The following is a 19,237-nucleotide window of genomic DNA, read 5'->3' as shown; positions in this document are numbered from 1 at the left end:
AGCTGACAGCCTCCTCCCCTCAGGACAAACTGCTGCAGCACACTGGTCACTCCTGTGTTACCAACAAGCCCCTCGCAGTGCCTCAGGAATAGCTACTGCGTTCCTCTGACTGAAAATAAACAGCCATTTTTAAACAAAGTTCCTAAAATTGACCATCTGCTCTCTCAGGCTTCTCTGCACTTCATTGTTTCTTCATTCCTGGTTTCCCAAACAACACTACAAGTAGCACCCGGCAGCTCCTGTCCCCTCTCATGTCCCTGACATTTCTCTTCAGGAGCTCGCGCTGCAGCAGCATACAGCCACCCATGGAAAACAGATGAAACTCCATCGTGCTCTGCAAAGAAAAAAATTTTCTGCTAAGTTTTCCCAACACAAAGAAAACTTGGTGAATGACTGCTGATGGCTTCAGTGCCTGGAGTTGCAACTTCCCCATGGTATAACACACCCGTACCCAAAAATGGGCTGCTCCAATCCCAAGTCCATTTACTTTTTTCCTGCAGACTCTTAGGACAGTCCACTTGTTCCTGATTAAAGCAAGACTGTTACTTTTTTTCCCTCCTCTCTCATTTTCTATTTATTAAAAGTACTGATAGGCTCACTCACATGGATAGGAAAGTGAACTTTATGGAGCTCTACAGTTTACCTCCAAAAACACTGAAGTTTAAATCAGCCTTTCCCCAGTCCCTTAAAGCCTACTGCCAACAAAAGCAATACATTCGCAGCAAGGCACCTGCATAACTCAGCTGAGATGTTATACCCAAAGCCTAGGGAATGAGCTCATCCTTAAAGAGGGACCCATGGCCATCTCTGCCAAAAGCTCAGGAACTCAGCAAGGCTGCTATCTTAAAGTCCATTTAAACATCTCAATTTCCTCCTCCTTCTTCTCCCCCACAACCTAGTACACCAGACCTTAAGCTACAGCCAATTTCCTGCCAGCACAGCCCTGAAAATCTTCCAGTCCCTCAATTTCCACAATATAGAACAGACATAGCCTGCAATATGCCAGTGTGAATGACTACAAGGTTAGTTATGGAGCTTTCATTCCCAACGCTCTCCCTCTGGCACATTCACTAGACTAAATAAATTAAAAGGCAAATATCTGCAAATCCAATTTGACGAAGTCCCTCCTTTGTAACCCTGCAGGTTTCCGATGTGGAAAAAGGAGTGGCAGAGGAAGTCACTCTTACAGCTTATCTCTTCCTTTGAGAAATTACTGTGCTATATTGGAGAAGGAGCAGAAAAAGGGAAATGCAGTAACAGAAAAAATCCTACGTAGCTTCATCCTCATAATAAACCACATCTATTTTTCTGGTATAACTACACCAATGATTCCAAAAACTGCACCAGATTGCACAGCTGCTCAAGATTTCTAATTGCTCCACCCTACTGCATTAGCATGAGTCTCTCCTTTATTAGAGCTGATGTAAACCATTTACTCTTTTTAGTAAACTGAAACCACACACTCATTTTTATCAGGTCAGGAAAACTGACAATTTTAAATACCCATCAAAACCAGAAATATTTATTACCATTTAAGTACCACAGTTTGATTGCAAATAGAAGACATCACCTTACTAGAATGTCCACATGAAAAATTCAGTGCAAATAACAGAAGTTACACTGTAACAGCTACTCTTACCTGGAACTGAAATTGTTCAAGTTCCCATCTCAAAGTACCTTATCTTACTCCTATGCACAGGTAGGACATGAGATTAAACCACTTACTCAAACAGCATTATTTCAACAGACATCCTTACCCCTGCCTTACTTCTTGCTCACATAAGTCACTGTTTCATCTGGATTTGCTCACAGAGCTAAGCAGAGGTTAACTTGCTATTTTAAAATGAGAGTTCATTGTTTTCTGCCCAAACAAAATCCACCAAGAGGCAGAAATGTTTTAGAAGAAATTCCTGCTGGAACAATGAACTCCTTTCTTCATGCCGAAAAACAGGGCTGGCAAAAGACAAGCCAGCTTCAGGTCGGCTTGGCGTGTCTCTGGTAGCGAAGCTCAGGAGTCAGCCACCCAGCTCACATCAGCTTACCACCACGCACCAATGCCATGGAGCTCCCAAGCCTTTGTCAAGCACTAAGCCATCAACTCTTTTTCTGCTAAAAAAATAAAAATAAAAAACTTGAGCGTGCCAAATCAGGATGTAAAAATTCACACAGGCTTGGCAAACAGAGAGCTCTGCTGGTGGCTAATGGCCTATGACTGCTTGTATCTAATTGCACAGACTAACAAAAAACAAACAACATCTGGTATAGCAGGAAAAGTACACAAATACATTCACTTTCCATATCTGAAACCCAGGAAATGCAGACTTTCTCAATCTTAAATTCGGGGAAGGAGGTTGGGTGAAAGAAAAAAAAATATGACTCCAAACTCATACGCCGTAGAGGAGCAGAAAGACTTCAAAGAGAAGTTCCTTCTTTCCTAACCTGACAGGATACACTTGCTGTTAGAATGCCCCTAATACATTCAATAAGAACTTGCCATACACAGCAGGTGAGTGAGTCCCAGAAAATCTAAGAGGCTAGAAAAACTACTCAGAACAACTCCTAAGATTTATTTTTTTCCTCTGAGGCAGGGGTGGATGCCAGGTTGCTTCTTGGACATCCTTACCATTTTTCCCCTATCTCCCCATTGCATTTTCCCACTCTCTCAGCCAACCTCTGCCCAATGATCCGCTTCCCTCTGTGCTGATTTCTTTCACTGCCACTTTGTGCCTGTCAGTTCCTTTATTAATCAGCAGCCTTCAATGCCCACTTACTCTGACAGTTTCTCTTATTCCGTTTGTCCCTTTCTCCTCAATTTGTCTCCTTCCTGAGACGCCTGCCCTGTATTTCCAAACATCCCCTCCAGCTCTTCAGCTCGCCTTCATTTTCCAGCACTCTCAGTGCAGCAGAGATGCCCCCAAACTAAATGCTTCACATCATAATTGCTCAGCAAACCACATCATGACAGTGGCAGCTTGAGAAGCTTCAAATTGTCGGGACATGCCCACTGCGGGCAGCAGTGTTACCAAACCACAGGCCTGCCTACACGACACACCACAGCACTTATCAGCAGGATTTTGTTCCCTTGAGTGAGGAATACAGGTGCTACGCCTATAGTTATAGCACTTAATATAATGAAGGCAGTTAGCTAAATAGTTCACTGAAAATCTGATCCCACTTGCAGACTCGAGGAGAAAAACAAGCTTCATGTTTACAGATTTCCCTCCTACACTGAGGTGTGTGGAGGACCTTCTGCAGGGAAGAACTCCCAGATTTCCTCATTTGTGCCCCGCTGCTCCGAAACAAAAGCCGAGTGACAAGCATCTGCTCCGAACACGCTAAGCAGGGCATCACCTTACAGCTGGTTGGCTAATGCACTGGGATGCACTGCTTGCAGTGCTGGCTGTTCTACACACCAGCATTATCTGTTTGCTTTAACAAGTGAAGATGGAGAGAATGCACTACACGCACAGTGAAGGCAGCATTAACTCTTTCACCAGCAATCAGCACTTTTTCCCCTGCTTTCATTATTACAACTGTTCTCAGAATCCTGAAGCAGGAAAAATAGACCAGACCTCTCCATCCAAAATCCCCTGGTCCTTCAGATCCAAAACCCCTCAATTCTTCAGGTCCCAGCCAATCTTAAGGCAATATTCATCGCATCCATCCCTCTGCCTCCCACCTTAACAAAAAATACTCGAAGTCTGGACTTTGTTCCTTCCCTGAAATGGTTGGCTTCATAACTACTTCAAGAAACCAGTTACTGATGTATCTGGCAAGCCCTGATAAGAACCAATTTAGAAAAAAATGACTGCTCTTCCTGTCCTGGTTGCTGTCAAAGATTTCCATTCCCTCAGTGAGAACATGGACACAGAAAAAAAGCTGATTTAGCATTTGACCAAACAGAAATACATTTATGGTGCAGAAAAGGAACCCACTTAAAGCAACCGCAGGAAAGGTATCAGTGGCTCTGGCAAGAGTAAAGTTTTGCTATCTGAAGCCTCCAAAAACTAATACTCTCTCAGTTCCCTCTCTAACAGCACAGGTGAGCGCTCTCCTGTGTTCTGCTAACTTCTTTCTCTCCTACATTCCCTCCTTCTGCTAGAGCAAAGCAAGCCCATCTCTGTGCCAGAGTCCCACTTGGCTCTACCACGCCTTTCATCACCCTGCCTCTCTTCCTTCTCTCTTATTAATCAGAACAGTGAGGGCTTGGGGAATAAATAAATAAATAAAATTCACCAAATCTAAGGACAGGCAACGTTCCCTATCTCCCTCTTTCCCCTCAAGAGAGGTGCACGCACCCCACAGATCACTCACTGCCCTGTTCTTATGGGCAATGCGCACACCAGCCGCCTTGGAGATGGCACGTGTGGCGTCAAGGTGCGCAGCCACGGTGACGAGACGAGCATTTGGTGGAAAGGAACTGGTGACAAAAGCAATGTGCTTAAGCTCGCGGAGGCAGAACCCCATCTCCCCAGCCTTTATGTAAGCACCGCTAGCCCGTTCGCACTTCTCCACGCAGGGAAACGTCTCGGGCAGTTCGGAGGTGGGAAGGAGGGGATCGCCGGCTTGCACCGTGCTCCGGGAGGGATGCGACCCGTCGGCTGCACTCCTCGAGAGGCTGGCTGGGCTGCCCGGCTCCCGCAGGGCGCTCAGGTGCGTGGCTGCACCCGGTGGTGCCGGCTCCCGGCGGAACCCCGCAGCCAGCAGCCGAACAAAGAGGCACGGACAAAGAGCGCCGTCCCCGAGCCAGGTACAAGAGCGGGGGGAAGCGCAAGGCACCGAGACAAAACTACGCCGTCCTCCCGCGCACCCACCCGGCCCCGCGGGACGCCGGCCCCGGCCCGCACTCACCGCCACCGCGCATCCCGCTGCCGCCGCCGCCGCCCCGTCCCGGCCCCGCGCCGCCGCCGCCGCCGCCGGGAGCCGCCCCCAGCACCGCGCAGCACAGCCCAGCAGCCAGCGCCGCCCCCGGCAGGGCTCAGCCGTAGGGTACCCCCGCGGGCGGAATGGTTCGCTCCCCGCAGGCTGGGGTCGCGGGAGCGGGGCAGGCGAAGAAGAGCCGGAATAGGGGGGGTGGGGTTGGGAGGAGGCGATAGAGAGAAAAGAGCGGAAAGAGCGATAGGGCGAGGGTTGGCGGCGGCCGCCTGGGTCGCGCCCCAGCAGCAGGGGCTAAGCGGCACGGCGTGAGGGGCAGCGCCGGGGCCGCCCGCGAGAGCAGCCGGCCCCCTGGGGGCCGCTGCGGGCGTTTTGCGAAGCATAAATATTAATCATAAGGCAATTTCCTGCCCGTGAGATTAGCTGAGCAAATAGGGCGGCTGCCGGGAAGGTGCGGGCTTGCTTTTCTTCGCCCGGGGCCGGGGGTGCTCTTACCTGCGCCCTCCTGAGAGCCCTGAGAGCAAGGCTGCTCCCTGAGCCTCAGGAGGGAAAGGGGCTGCTCTGGGGCTGAGCCTGGCAGCCACCTGTGGGACCTTCGAACCGTTTGCCCCCACCTGGAAAAACACCACCACCAAGCACCACGTGTGTGTGTGCACACGCTTGTGGCCTCCTGGAGAGGCCCCACGTTTCTACGAAGGCTGTGTGGTTGCTTGCCTTGTCTTAGGGCAGGGAGCCAGCAGCCTATGGCCCGGCACACCAGGCAGGATGCATTCGCTGAAATGGTGTGCCCAGCCTGTGACATGTTTGTCCAGGAAGGCTGGGGATGCTGGCCCAGGCACCTCCAGAGGTCTGGGAGGCTGCTAAGCAATAAGGCAGCAGGGCTGCTGCTGTCACCAACGCAAATCAAGGAGCCTCCAGGGTCTCTGAGGAGACTTGCAAGAGCCAGACACGCAGCCAGCATTGCTCCGTCAGCATGTATGCATCCTCAGCTTCATGAAGAAAACCCCAGCAATCAGAGAACTAACCTCATCCCCCATGACATGGTAGCAGCAGGCCAGGGTGTCCTGGATAACAGTCTTGCACAGTGCAGTGTGGCCTTGATGCCCTGACATTTCTTGTTTGTGACTCAGTAAGCAAGCACCTACTGCACAGGGGCCTGGGTAGCACCCTGCAGACCCGACACGCTACAGAAACTCTGCACTGGTCCTGATTGCAGCATTAGTTATGATCTGGAGCCCATCTTGCATTTTCCAGGAGATATTTTACTTGGCTAAAACAGTCACTTTACCACTGTACAAACTCTGTAATCACTCTTTAAAATCTCAAATCTGTTTTATAACACCCTCAGTCCCAGAGAACACTAAAGAAGTAATGGCTGCCCTGGTGTCTACTGCAGTTTTCATAGAAAATGATGAGCTTTTAAGACAAGTTATTCCAAGAGGCCAGAACCTAGCTGAGTTCTTCCCCTGTGATGTCTGGGGGCTTCATCTACTGCTGGTGTTGAACCTGGCTCTTCTGCTCTGCTCACCAAACAAACAGTCAGTCCATGCGGTTAAACAAATAAAGCCACATACACTTCAGGAATGCAAAGTTAAGGACATGCTCACAGCTGGAAGAAGTGAGAATGGCTTTTAACAGTGCCTGTAGTCAGAGCCAAAAGCAGCCAGCTTTGCCTACATCTCACAGGGTTTTCTTTTGTTATTTTGAGTGGGAAAACTGTAATAGTAGTATGCAAAAACCTCCCTAGGGGAAATGAAGCCTGATATGGAAAGGAGTAACTTACAAAGGTACAAACCTTTCCTCTGAAAGAATTCAGAAATGCCTGTTGAACTGTTCCTGTGGTTAGCTCCTACACAGTGTGGGGTGTCAGCAAAGCTGGATGAGGCTGAGTGTGTGTCCCCTCCCATAGATGTAGGTAGGTCAATCCAAAAGTGACACCTCCTCTTTATTTCTGGGGAAAATACAACATATCCAAAGTGCACAATAGCGCTGTTTGATAGGGCACATTTTCTGCCACTAAACACTGTTTTTCAATATAGTCAAATATAGTCACCACCATTAGCTATGCATTTTTCCAGCAATGAATTAGAGTCTGTATGCCATACTTGTAAAAATCTGCATGGCTGTCCAGAAAGGGGCTTGTCTTTCACTTTGCTGTCACCACCACTGAAACACACCATCCACCGCCTCACTGTTTGATCTCCACCAACGTTCAGCAAGCATTGATAAATGCCAATGGGTGCAATTTTTCCTGCAAGAAGGAATTCTTGACACACCTCTGCTTTGTAAGCACTTTTACATCAGATGGTATTTTGCCAGACTGCCCCTCTGCTACCATTTGTCACACAGCAACTAAATTTATTGTAATATTGATGGAAAGGTTCAGCCTCTCCTACTGTACTACTAGCATCTGCCTCTGATGTCATGGGCTGAAATAGGAGGCATTACTTTCACAACAGTCCTTGTATGTATGGGAAAACATTACCCAAATCAGTGTCATCTGTTTCTTAGCAGGAAAATAATAAGAAGGAAGGAATAGAGCTTGTTTCCAAAATAACAAGAGATACACAAAGCCAGCCATAGCTACAGCTATGAAATGAGTTGATAAGGTGGAATGTCTAACAAGCAAGACTCTGGCAACTTGTAGCATAAACTACACATCTGAATCTCTTATGATTGAGAAATACTCAAAAATGAGCAAAGAAGTAAAACTCCAAAAACTAAAGAGGTGCAACCTGCCTGCTCTTGTAACAAAAGCAACAAAACACTTCTTATTAAAGAAAAATCAGGAAAAACAATATAGAAACTTGCACACGAACTAGGAGTTTCTGATGGATTCACTTGTCCAGCTAGCTGGCTTGAGCTGTCTTCATGGCAGTATCATTGCTACATCAACTGTATTGCAAATCATGGAAGCCTTTAAAACTCTCCATCCTTGAGTATGCAGCATGCTCAATAAAGGTTTAGTAGTTTCCATGGTAATTCGTATAAGTAAAAATCAACTGTTGGAAAGCTTGCAGGAAGTATATTTTAATCAGGAGCATTGAAAACAGTAATAAAAATATCTCGTTAGCTTGCTTTTGTAACAGGGAAGGAGAAATCTCTTCAGCCAGTTCTAAACTGAAGTCACCTCTCAGCAGACTTGCAGTCACCATCTCTCCCTTACCCAGTCCCTTAGCATTACAGATTTTATCCACATCAGGTGTGGGTGTGACTGCATTTCCGTACAATGAGCCAGAGCCCACAGCTGGGAGCTGGCTCTGGCTTTGTGCTACCTGCGGAAGGAGAGACAACACTGACCTGACAAAATCAGTCAAGACAAAGCTACTTGTTGATGACTCTGGGCACAGTTACACCCAGTTTTCTCTTTGCTGGCAAAACTGGTCCAGTTTCTTCCCTTTCCTGCCTTATGTATTCATTTAGGTTCCCAATTTATAGCCTGTGGCTTTCTTTGGTGGGCTGGTGCAGTTACTGGTGGAAACCAGGTCAAGAAAATGATCCAGGTGAATACTTCTTTCTCTGCCCCCCTTCTTCTGAAAAAGGTCCAATATGTTCTTGTGCTAGAGTGATTGATGAGAAGAGGAACCATGGCGCAGCACAGATCTGTGATGCTGGGCGGGAGACAAAGCTACATTTCTTGAAATAGCATCACCAGTACACCAATGGATTTTTCAATTGCACCCTTCTTGAGCAGCACATGGCAACAAATGGGGTTGTACTGACTCAGTGCTTCACAGCATGTGACCAGAGCATTTGGAACCACTGCCTCAGTAAGGAAACCCAGCTGTTGTTTGCTATTGCGGAATAATACTAACAATTGGTTATAGCTCAAAAATAATAACAATTTTCACTACCAGAGCTTCTGAAAGCAAGTGGTAATTCTGCTGTAACGTCATCAGAGACATTTTGAGACATTGTAGTAGGCTGGCTCTGGGTTGGAAGGAATCTTGGTTTTTAAGGCTCACTGGAAATCTCTACTAAACAGAAAGGGGACCTGGAACACAACTGCATTCATTTGTACCATTCTGGTGAAAAAAGAATAATCATTCCTGATAGTTCTGCTTCTCATCTGAGCTACAATCTGGAAATCTGTTAATCCAGCACACAGGGGTGGATCAAACAGAAAGAAAATCAAGATGATGTTCAGCCAGCGAGGAGTTTCTGTGACTTGCCCTAAAACTTTATTGAATTGTCACACAAGAGCTATCAACAACAAACCGCCTTAGGAAAATAAGTTACATGAGTAATCAAATCTCATGCTCCGGGGCACAAGTCAATTGCTGGAAGGGTCAGGAAAGGAATTTCCTCACTCTCTTCCTTTGCGCAGTTGTACACAATTAACTAGGTTGTAATTGCAAGGCAAGAAAGTGGTTAGGCTTTGCATTCCTCTGAATCATCAAGTGCTGCCTGCTTTTGCAGCTGAGTTCTGAGCTTAAAGGACCAGGCTGGCAGGGCTTGTTCTTAGTTGCTCTTCTGTGAGGCTTTGCTGATGTTTGCACTGCAGTTGCAGGGTCTGCTCTTTTCATGCTTGCACAGTATGGCTGTATTTCAGAACAACTGTGAAAGTGAGAACTTAGTTTTCTGTTAATGAGTTGTCACCTTAAAAATGTCTCTATCAGTAAATTACATAACTGTTAATTATTCACATAAGTAGTAGCAGTGTTGTAGCCATAATAACCTAGAGATAGAAACAAGATAAGCGTTGTTAGAAAGGCAACCATTTTTGTTAAAGCAAGCATATCATTTAGTGTAATAAAAGGTCTTGCTTAGTTCCTATGTAAGTAATTCATTTTAGTGGTCAAAAAGATTTTTGCTAACACAGGCCAGACATGACTCTTTGTATCACAAGAGCACTGCCCTATTAGCTGTCTTTGTAGCTGATTAATTGCTTCCCTTTACCAGAAGCAGCATGCGTTTGTGAATGAGAGAGGCTTATGATTTAATTATTCAACCCTCAGTTGTACTGTAGCTAAACTCAGTACAGTGTTATTGAAGATTTTCTACACACAGATACACGTTTGGTACGTGATAGCCAGTTCTGTGAACAAACAAGCTGATAACCCCAAGCACGGGGTCTCCAGGCAGCACCTGGTTCAGTGTTCCTTACAAATGTTAAGGCAGTAAGCAAATGATGGGCAAAGACATGGTACAAATACAATAGCTGCAGTGTTTCACAAGTACAGTCACAGATGAGGGCAGCAATTCATTCTGTAGCTGGTGGTTGGATACAAGGGGTACTTATGTCCTGAGGTTGCTCCTTCTAGACTTTTTCCCAGCAAGCAGTAAGTTGATTAATAGATTTCCATACACCCCTTAATTTGTCTCTGATGCCAAGCCAGGAAAATGTGCCGTTCCCATTTGGTCTCTATTTGTCATTATCAAATCTGGATGCACAAATGTTTTTTATATCTCTCTCTATAACAATGCAGTGAGTTGTCTGAGCAAGGTAGTGCTTTCTTTAATAGGGAAACTGAAGAAATCTAAAAACGCTAAAGCCACATAACCAAGGTTACACACAAAATCTCAGCTAGAACAAAACATTGAATGGAAAAATCCACAATACTTCTTTGATTTTAAAGTTAATTTGTGTAAATGCAGTTAAGTAGTAGAGTCAAAAGAGGTAAAACAGTGCCTATCTACCAAAAAGGAAGATGGTTGCCAAAAACATTCTTCATTCTTTTCAGAATAATTCAGGCTACAATTGAGTTAGTGGCTTTCTTGAGGGTGAAAGGTCATCCGAATGAAGGTTAGATAAAATACATCTTCACAACAGCTTCATGGAGCTGTCTTTGCTAACAAATTTTTATGTCTGCATTGAAGAGAGTTGTAGAAGGATTTTCTTGGCAGATGGCCCTCAAATGTGAAATCAGCCCTCATTAACAATGCAAAAGATGACACAATATTACCACTGCTTTCCTCCACTACTAGGGGCAGAATAAGATGCAGACAAATTTCAGCCTCAAATGTGTGCACATTTGTTGCTTGTTTGTTTGTTTTCCTCCAAACAGGGACAGGATTAAAACAACAGAAAATAAAAACAAATTATCATTTTCTCCCTATCTGTCCTTTACTCAAAGCTACTTATGTGCTTAGATAAACAAAAAATGCAAAGCCCAAAGACAGACATCCTGGAGAGCTGCTAATGCCTAATGCAAACTCAGCCTAACCAGAGCAGTAGTCCAAGCACTTAATGCCCCAACTGCCATTGCAACTCCTTCAAGAAAATCCTAAAAGTGGAGCAGGGTGGGGGAGAAGGTTGCAGAACGGAGCGCATTCCATCCTGGCAGCCAAAAAGGGAGATGGACCAATGCCTCCCTGCATTTTTAAACTGGTCACTACAGTAGAAAGCCAGCTCCTACAGCCAAGACAACTTCAACACCAAGCTACTCACTTCAGAGCATCTGTGCGTGTCCTACATCACTGCATGCCAGCAGCCCAGGCTGCCTGTTTACAGAGCAGTCCCATGCATGCTTTTCCATCTGGGTCTGCCCTGCTGCAACCACGATCCCATGTGCTCCCAATGAAATTCGCTCCGATTGATGTAGAATTAGGCCCACAGGAAGTAATAAAAAACAGTTGCTGATCCCAGAGTATCACAGGAAATTAACAGGACATTTTTTAACACGTTGTTTTAATAAATTATGATTTTGTACTGTAGTTTAAAGAGGGCTGTGAAATGTGAGATAGGACGCTGGGGGTGGTCTCTCTTCAGTTTCATAATGCCTTGTTTGCATGTTGCATTTTTCTCCCTTCTTCTTTGTGCTATCAGAACATTGTAACAGTCAGAGAAGCATCCCAGCATTTCATGAACAACACCATTCATCTTGATTCCAAGCTCCCGCTAGTCTGTCCTGTAAACTTATCTGAGAAACCCTTCACAACCAAGAAGAGAAATACACCATCTTAGCTAACAGCATGTGAACTAGGTAGCAATATGAAAAGGGGACACAAAAGCAGCCAACCAGTGATAGCACAAAGAGGAAGGGGATGATGTTGGATCCTCATTAGACTTCCACGTAGTTTGTCATTAGCTTGCTTGTAAAACCTCAGAGGCTTTATAGAAGAAAAATATTTTTTCATGCAGAATGCCCAAGATCTCTTCTTTTGCGAGTGGAAGTTTCAGGTTCCCCCTCCCCCTTCATTTCTGGAGCTGCTGCCAAGTTTTCCAAGAGCTGAAAGCAACAGCTTTCTGTTCAGTGTTACTTCATGCTTCTGGTATTAATCTAATAGAAGGCTAGAATGGGAGGAGGGGAAAGAAGCAATGAAAGCTGATTTCCTCCCATGCAGCAGGAAATCCATAGAAAATTCAGATCTAACACTAGTTTTAACAGCTGGATGACTGCTTTGGCTTTTACTTGCCATAGGAACATACAATGACGTATTTTTCTTACTACAAAAATAAAACAGGCAAATCAAGCAAAAGGAAAAATAAAGACAAGACGTGTATTTGTAAATATCCTTATTAACCCATCCTCTTCAAACAGCTAGGCTAGAAGCATTAACACCTTTTGCAAGTCGCCCCTTATTTTCATTAACATTGCTAATAACAACATCCATGAAAACAAAATATAGAACAAGATGTGCGGATAAGCACATCAACAAATACTTGCTTGGGAAGTGCTTAAGTAGCCACTTTGAAGAGTCTTAGCAAATCACACAACTGAGACACTGAACTAAAACTCAATGATGAAGGTGAAAAATTCTTAGCAAAAGCAGATTACAAATAAGCAACATGTAAGTCAGATACATCAGCTCTGCAGCAACCCACAGCCACACATAGCATAGACCAAAAAATTGTTAGCAACACCTTTCTAAAGAATGCTGCATGCTGGCAGATCATTTCTTGTACTCTCGTATCCTACAATCACGGGTAATTTCTTTACTGGGAAAGGCTTGCTTATTTATTCTGGTAAGAATTGCTGGGAGGGTGATGGTCACAAGTGTAGTCCTTCATCTTGATTACGTGATTCATTTTTTTCTTCCTTTCATGCTTTTTGTTCAGGCTTTGCTCCACCTGTTTCTCATGCACCATATGGCTCAAATCATGTCATACTGCAGAACTCCAGATTTTTTATTTTTTTTCTGTTGATGCAGAGAAAGCTTAATAGAGTACACATGCTGAAATGGAACCCTGTTTTGTAGATGAAACAGGGCTATTGCGTGTTCGTGCCTGCTTCGTGTACTAGGAACGATCCATTCCACAGTCTGATTTCTCCATTTTAGCAAACGATGGTGATGAGAATGCTTTACCTGCCCACTGATGCATGAGATCAACAGAGTGAACATGACAGCTGGTTTTAATGTCACTAGCTGCAGCCAGCTGTTACACTGAAAGCGTTAATAACCATTTTCAGCAGTCACAGGCTTGGATTAAACAGACTGCAAAACTCAAGGACTCTCAAGGGTTAGTGATGGCAGAAAAAAAACAACTAGAAGCTAACACCCAAAACACCAAGTAGGAGCCACGCAATGTGAGCAGGGAGGCTCCTCGCAGGGTAGATAAGCGTAGGGCTGGAACACTTCATAGCTATAGCTTGAAGTACTGGTGGGCTGCACAGATAGAAAATAAAGCCTTGAAAAGAAATGGGAGAATGAAAAAAGCTGTGGCGGATGTTAGACTAGAAAGAAGTTTAAAAAGATGGAGCTTCCTAGGGGTTAGTACTGCTGACAAGGCGGAGATGGTTAAGAAGAAAACTTTTCACTTCTTTACTTCCACGTTCATAAAACCCAGGATTTTGTGCATGTTTTTTAAGTCAACAGGACCATTGCAATCACTCCCTCTGTACTGCAGAAATTCCAGCTGGTATCAGGTTTTCCTTGTAATGGAAACAAGCTGGCAGAACTTCAAAAACTTGATAACAGCTTATATTGAGAAAGGGCAGCAATAGTTATATTTTGCTATTAAAATGTTGTTCTGACTCCCTTTTAAATATATATATATATATATACATATATATATAGTTGGAATTAAAAAAAAAAAAGCAAATAAGTTGGATAGAATTTGGCAGTGCTTACAATGATGGTATTTGCATCCAGTAGCAGATCAGTAAGAGAATGCAAAGATGTGGCTGTTCTGGAATTTGTTCAAGGAATGATATCTAACAGCTCAGCTTTCGTCAAACATGCCATGGCCAGGGGATGTGAGCTCCGTGAAATTCCTGAGTTCAATCAGACGTTTTCAGTGACTGAGAAACTGAATGAGAAATTTTGAAAATGAAAGATATGTGAGCAGCTTATTTATTTCATTATTTGAAGGCACAGAAATCAGTCAGCCCCTGATAACATTGTTTTAAGAGCACAAACACTCTGACGAGCCTTGACAACTGGGTAAAAAAACATTGAGTAAGTGGAAATAACCTTTTGGACAAATCCAGTCCAAGCCTTTCCCTCTCAGGCTTATTTTTGCATGTTTCCTTTTCTTTTTTTTTTTTTTTTCCTTCCACAGTAGAATTGTAGGTTCTGTTTCAAGAGTATCCTAACTTTCCTTGGCTTCTCTGTTAAAGCTGTGTGACCTGTGCCACTTCTCATAGATTTAAGAATTATGCAGGGGCTCACAATAACCAGAAGCTGAGTGTCTATATAAATAAGACATTTATACTTCTATGAAAAAAAAAAAGCTTCTCTGTTAAAAGTATTTTTTTTCTTCTCCTTCTTTCCTGCCCATATGCAACCAAAGAAATGGCCTTTGTTAGTTCTTCTGGGCTGGCAAGAAGCCCAAAGATCCAGCTGACAAAAACTTCAAGTCAGCAAATGCAGTGGGAGGAATGTCCTTTTCAGAGCTCTTTTTCACAGTGTTGCTGTCACTGAACATCACAGTAGCTCTGTGCAGAAGCACCTCGCCTGGCCCTTCGTTACAAGGTGAATCGCCCTTACTCTGTTCCCTGTGCTGAAGCAATGGACTCTTGTTAACCCACTGCCAGCACAGCTGCCCAGCACCCACAGTGGGAAGCTAAGGGAAGTTTCTGAGGGAAGCTAATATCACAGCAACAGTCCAAACTGAAGCTGCCATCGGTGTGGATTTGTGGAGAAATAACAAAACTTGGTTTGTGTGTCTCTACCACACCATGTTGCTCCTGCAATGTAGCATAACGTGGAGCGAAGCAGCTTGAGAGGGTAAAGTTAGTCTAGACAACGTATACCCAGCAGAAGGTCCACATATTAGACACTTGTGTGCTGCTGTTAGTGCTGGCCCACTGTGGGATTGCTGAGTGGACCAGAATGCCCAACGCAAGGTCAAGGGCTTCACAGAAGCTGCTGGTTCCCAGTGGTCAGAAAAATAGGTGCAGAGAACAAACTTAAGGGTCTCTCTCATACATTAGTTGGATAGGATTTCTTATGATATTTTTTTTCCTCAAAAAAAGTAAAGAAAGGAGAAAATAAAAACACAGCAATTGAAGGATTCACCGGGAGGCACAGCAATTTGCACACTCCACAGTGGAGAAGTGATTCGTTCTGCAATAAGAGTTCTTCAGATAATCTAGAAATAAACACTTTTTCTCACACAATTTTCTTTCCTTAGCCTGTGGAACAAGTGAACACTGTTCTTTCTGATCCTCCCCTTCCCTCAGCGGTCCTTTGGTATTTTCCTCTTCTTATTTTGAATTTCCTGTCTGCACTCTAGGGAAAGGATTTTCCTGTGAGAAACAAATGTCACACTGCTGATTTGTTTGGATGCCAACAGACTAAGTATGTCCTTTGTGTGGAGCAAGTTCCCATCTACCTGTTACCAGAAGAGTACTGACCTAAGATTTTTCTTTCTTTAATTTCATTTGGAGGTATCCATAGAGAATTAGCTTTCTGCTCACTAACAGAGTTGATATTTCTATGTATGATAAGCTAAGGATGATGCAACTGTTTCAAGTAAATGAAGACCTAAACTGGACTAAAACCCATAATTAAAAGCAAACATTAAACATTTTGAAGACATACCTAAGTTCTGTAGGATCCTCTGTAAGACGTGTCTTTTAGGTTACTATATCTGATGTTTTGTTTTGAGAGAGGGAGAAAAAGAAGTGTGCATACTCCACATCTGTGCACAGGGAACAGGATACAGCAGCTCAGCCAGAAACACCCAGATATGATGACAGTGAACATATGCAGGTGTTTCTGAAACTACAGAAGGTGCATTTTCAGGAGGAGCAATCTTCATGGTGATTCACACCTAATTATTCATGGAAATGAAGATTGTCAATGGAACACTGGAGGAAAAAAGCTCATAGATAGAAGGATTTCAGACTTGCATCTGAGCAGTGCAGTTCTTAGATATGTCTGCTCACATGGTTGTGACCCCAAATTTTCTTCACCTCAAGCACGAATGAGAAGATCACAGGAGAACGTGTTTACATATGTGACAGCTCAAGTGCAGGGTGTACATGTTGTGTTGAAACTTTCTCTTTCAGCCTATGTAATAGCAACAGAGTGCAAAAGTCTAGCTGAAGGATATGGTAGGATATATTCGGTTTAGTAGCTTGTGGTACTAATAGGAATAGGAAGGTGGTTGGACTAGATGATCTTGCAGGTCGTTTCCAACCTTGCGATTCTGTGATTCTGTAATTCCTTACTGCATTCTGTTTGAGAATCCTTCACTGTATCTGGTACTTAGGACACTGAAAATGCCCTAGAAGTCTTGCTAGCCTGTTAGGATACATTAAAGGAGTTGCTAGATGCTGGTCCCCATGATTGCAGCAGCACAATTGCACTCACCAGTTTGTGGCTTAGAATGGGATGTACAATATGTCTTCAAGCTGTTACAGAGCACTGGGGAGTGTTCTGTGGCTTGTGGTATATGCAGAATGGGTGATTTGTAGAACTTTTGGGTCTAACCATCTATTATTACCCTTGTGCTTGTGAGACACTGCATTGGATGACCCAAGTGGTTTATTTCATGCATCTCTGTGGTATCTTGCACTGTTCACTATTTTGTATGAAATAAAGAATTGCCTTCATTATATTATCACTTCAAAAGCTTACTAAGAACTTCTTTATTATACATAAACTAATTTTTGATAACAAAAGTCTAGAAGTTTAACTCCGGGTAATACAAGCTGGTAAGGATAGGACAAGGAGGAATGGCTTTAAGCTCAAGGAGGGAAGGTTTGGATTGGATGTCAGAGGAAAGTTCTTTACAGAAAGAGTGGTGAGGTGCTGGAACAGGCTGCCCAAAGAGGCTGTGGATGCTCTGTCCCTGGAAGTGTTCAAGACAGGGTTAGAAGGGGGCCTGGGCAGCCTGGTCTAGTACCAGATCCTACCAGATCCAGAGGTTGGTGGCCCTGTCTGTGACAGAGGAGTAGGAACTTGATGATCTTTGGGGTACCTTCCAACCCAAGCCATTCTATGATTCTATGAAAGCTTTGAAAAGACAGGACTCTGGCTGATGCTTCATCAGAGAGCTAGCTGAGATCCTGAAGGATGCAACAGAATAACATACAGCATGGATTCTACTTTTTCGTAAGCCCATTTCCTTTGCATTTTGTGGAGTATAAGTGTAAGAAGCATCTAAATCAGCACTTGGCCATCATTCATGGAAATAATGCAAGTCATATAAGGACAGTGCTTTAATAAAAGTCAGGCTTGGTTGTATGGGAAATTAGATGGAGCCTGCTGATGCTTTAAAGACAGAAGAACTATCTGTGGCAGAGGCTGCTTCGGTATTCTTGATCTTTGTCTCAGTTGTAACCCAAATTCATATTAGAAATCTTTTGAATTCAAGCCTAAGGGATTTTTTTTCAAACAAAGCCATAAGATAAGCTTGCTGTCAAAGACAGAAAAGGCATTCACATGACAAATCTAGTCAACAAAGCTAACGCTGTGCATAAAATCTGAATTACCTAGAAGAAGGTGGCAAGATAGGTGAATAGTGAATAAGTAAGTAAAGCTCATACAAGAGAAAGCACGTGAGACACTGTAGTAATCAGAAAGATGTGCAAAGGTGAACAATGGTCAAGCTGACCATGCAATCAAGAGAAAAGGCAAACCTTCAAACCTAAGTGCATGTCTCACTTTGCCAAATTCAGCTCTGTATCCAGTAAGTGATGCCACATGGAAAGCACCAGTAGTATTTCATTTTGCCTTAGCTTTTCCCTTGACATTGATTTCGATTTATATTTTCTGCCCTGAAATCTGAAGTTGCATGCCCTGTAACAGATTCATTTATCTACAGCTGGAAGCAGAGATCCCTGCTTCTTTGACACTGCAGTAATGGAGATCTATCTGAGTGTTTCCATGTGCTGAGCTGAGCAGTCGCCCGATATTTCTGCATCATTTCTCCCAGGCAGATGGACAGGTGGTGGAACGTGGTCCTGTTATTTTGGTTTGAAACAAAACCTTTTGATTTCGGTGCAACTCCATAAACATCCATTTCCTTGTATCAGTGAGAACACTGGGGAAAGTAGCACCTTGTTTACTTGTCTTGAGCTCCAGGTTGTTGGATTCCTGGAGACTCTCTTGGCTTTTATTCAGTTAGACAGCAAGTATTTTTATTTTGCTGGGACTTTCTTGATGCCTTCCCTATCTGCTTTGATGTCTTCCTGGTTTCTCTCCCACGTGAACTATGCTCAGCCACCTGCGCCTTAATTCAGCATGTTATCAAACCCTCCTCCCACACAGCACGGGTTTTTGAACAGCTTTGCATGTACCCATAGTTTTGGGGTGGTGGCTCCTATTGTTTGAGCTACCTATTCTATAAAACCTAATTGCACTTTGCAAATAAAATGAAGGGTGGTTGTTACACCTACTACCTTCAGCAAGTCTTCACACAGCTGCCAGCACCACAGTACATGCATTTTCTGTACCCAAACAAGCTATTGCAATTACAGCCCTCAGAAGTGCTCAACAAGACACTAATCACTGACTTGAGTTTTCTCAGACACACTAATATACGAAACTCCTGAAACTGCAGAGCTTTTTCTTCCATCTTCTTCTAGTAAGGAAGTCCTGTATTTATGTGCTCTATCTCCTTTGCCTTGATAGTGTCTAAATCCTACAGGAAAACCATCCCTTCTACTCTTCCTCTTTAAATCATTCTCCTCTCCCCAGATACTTCTCCAGTTTAATCTACCAGTGGGCTTTTCGCTGCAGAAGCTGAACTTTCCCTATCCATAGGGAAAAGTAATTGGCATTGTCAGCTAGTATCAGTGTGGCCAGCTGGCAGCATAGCCAGAGCATTTTTGGCAATGAATGGAAGCTTTTTACATATCTGGTGAGCTCTCGGCCATGAGACACCCGTGTTCAAGTTCCTGCTCTGCTCATCTGAAAGGGTCAGGAGTTGAAACCTCTAACGTGTGCAGAACTACCACTGTAAAGTGGGATGCATCCTGCATCAAGGCAGTGTTTGATACCACAAAATACCTTTTCAAGAATTTAA

General features: G+C 43.9%; 1 protein-coding gene across 10 annotated transcripts in view; it reads right to left on the bottom strand.

The window, feature by feature from the left end:
* PHLDB2 (pleckstrin homology like domain family B member 2) overlaps nt 1-19,237 on the bottom strand; it is a 112,517-nt gene that overhangs the window by 61,483 nt on the left and 31,797 nt on the right. The window contains exon 1 of one of the 10 annotated variants that reach the window (XM_052705688.1): nt 4,852-4,918. The exons of the other annotated variants lie outside the window; for them this stretch is intronic. The gene's annotated coding sequence lies outside the window, so the exon portion shown is untranslated. Of the gene's footprint in view, nt 1-4,851; nt 4,919-19,237 lie in introns of those variants that run through there. 10 annotated transcript variants of the gene reach the window in all.

Source organism: Tympanuchus pallidicinctus, unplaced genomic scaffold (genome assembly GCF_026119805.1).
Source record: "Tympanuchus pallidicinctus isolate F22 unplaced genomic scaffold, pur_lepc_1.0 scaffold10, whole genome shotgun sequence".
NCBI classification, from domain to species: domain Eukaryota; kingdom Metazoa; phylum Chordata; class Aves; order Galliformes; family Phasianidae; genus Tympanuchus; species Tympanuchus pallidicinctus.
This window is presented reverse-complemented; position numbering and strand designations above follow the sequence as displayed.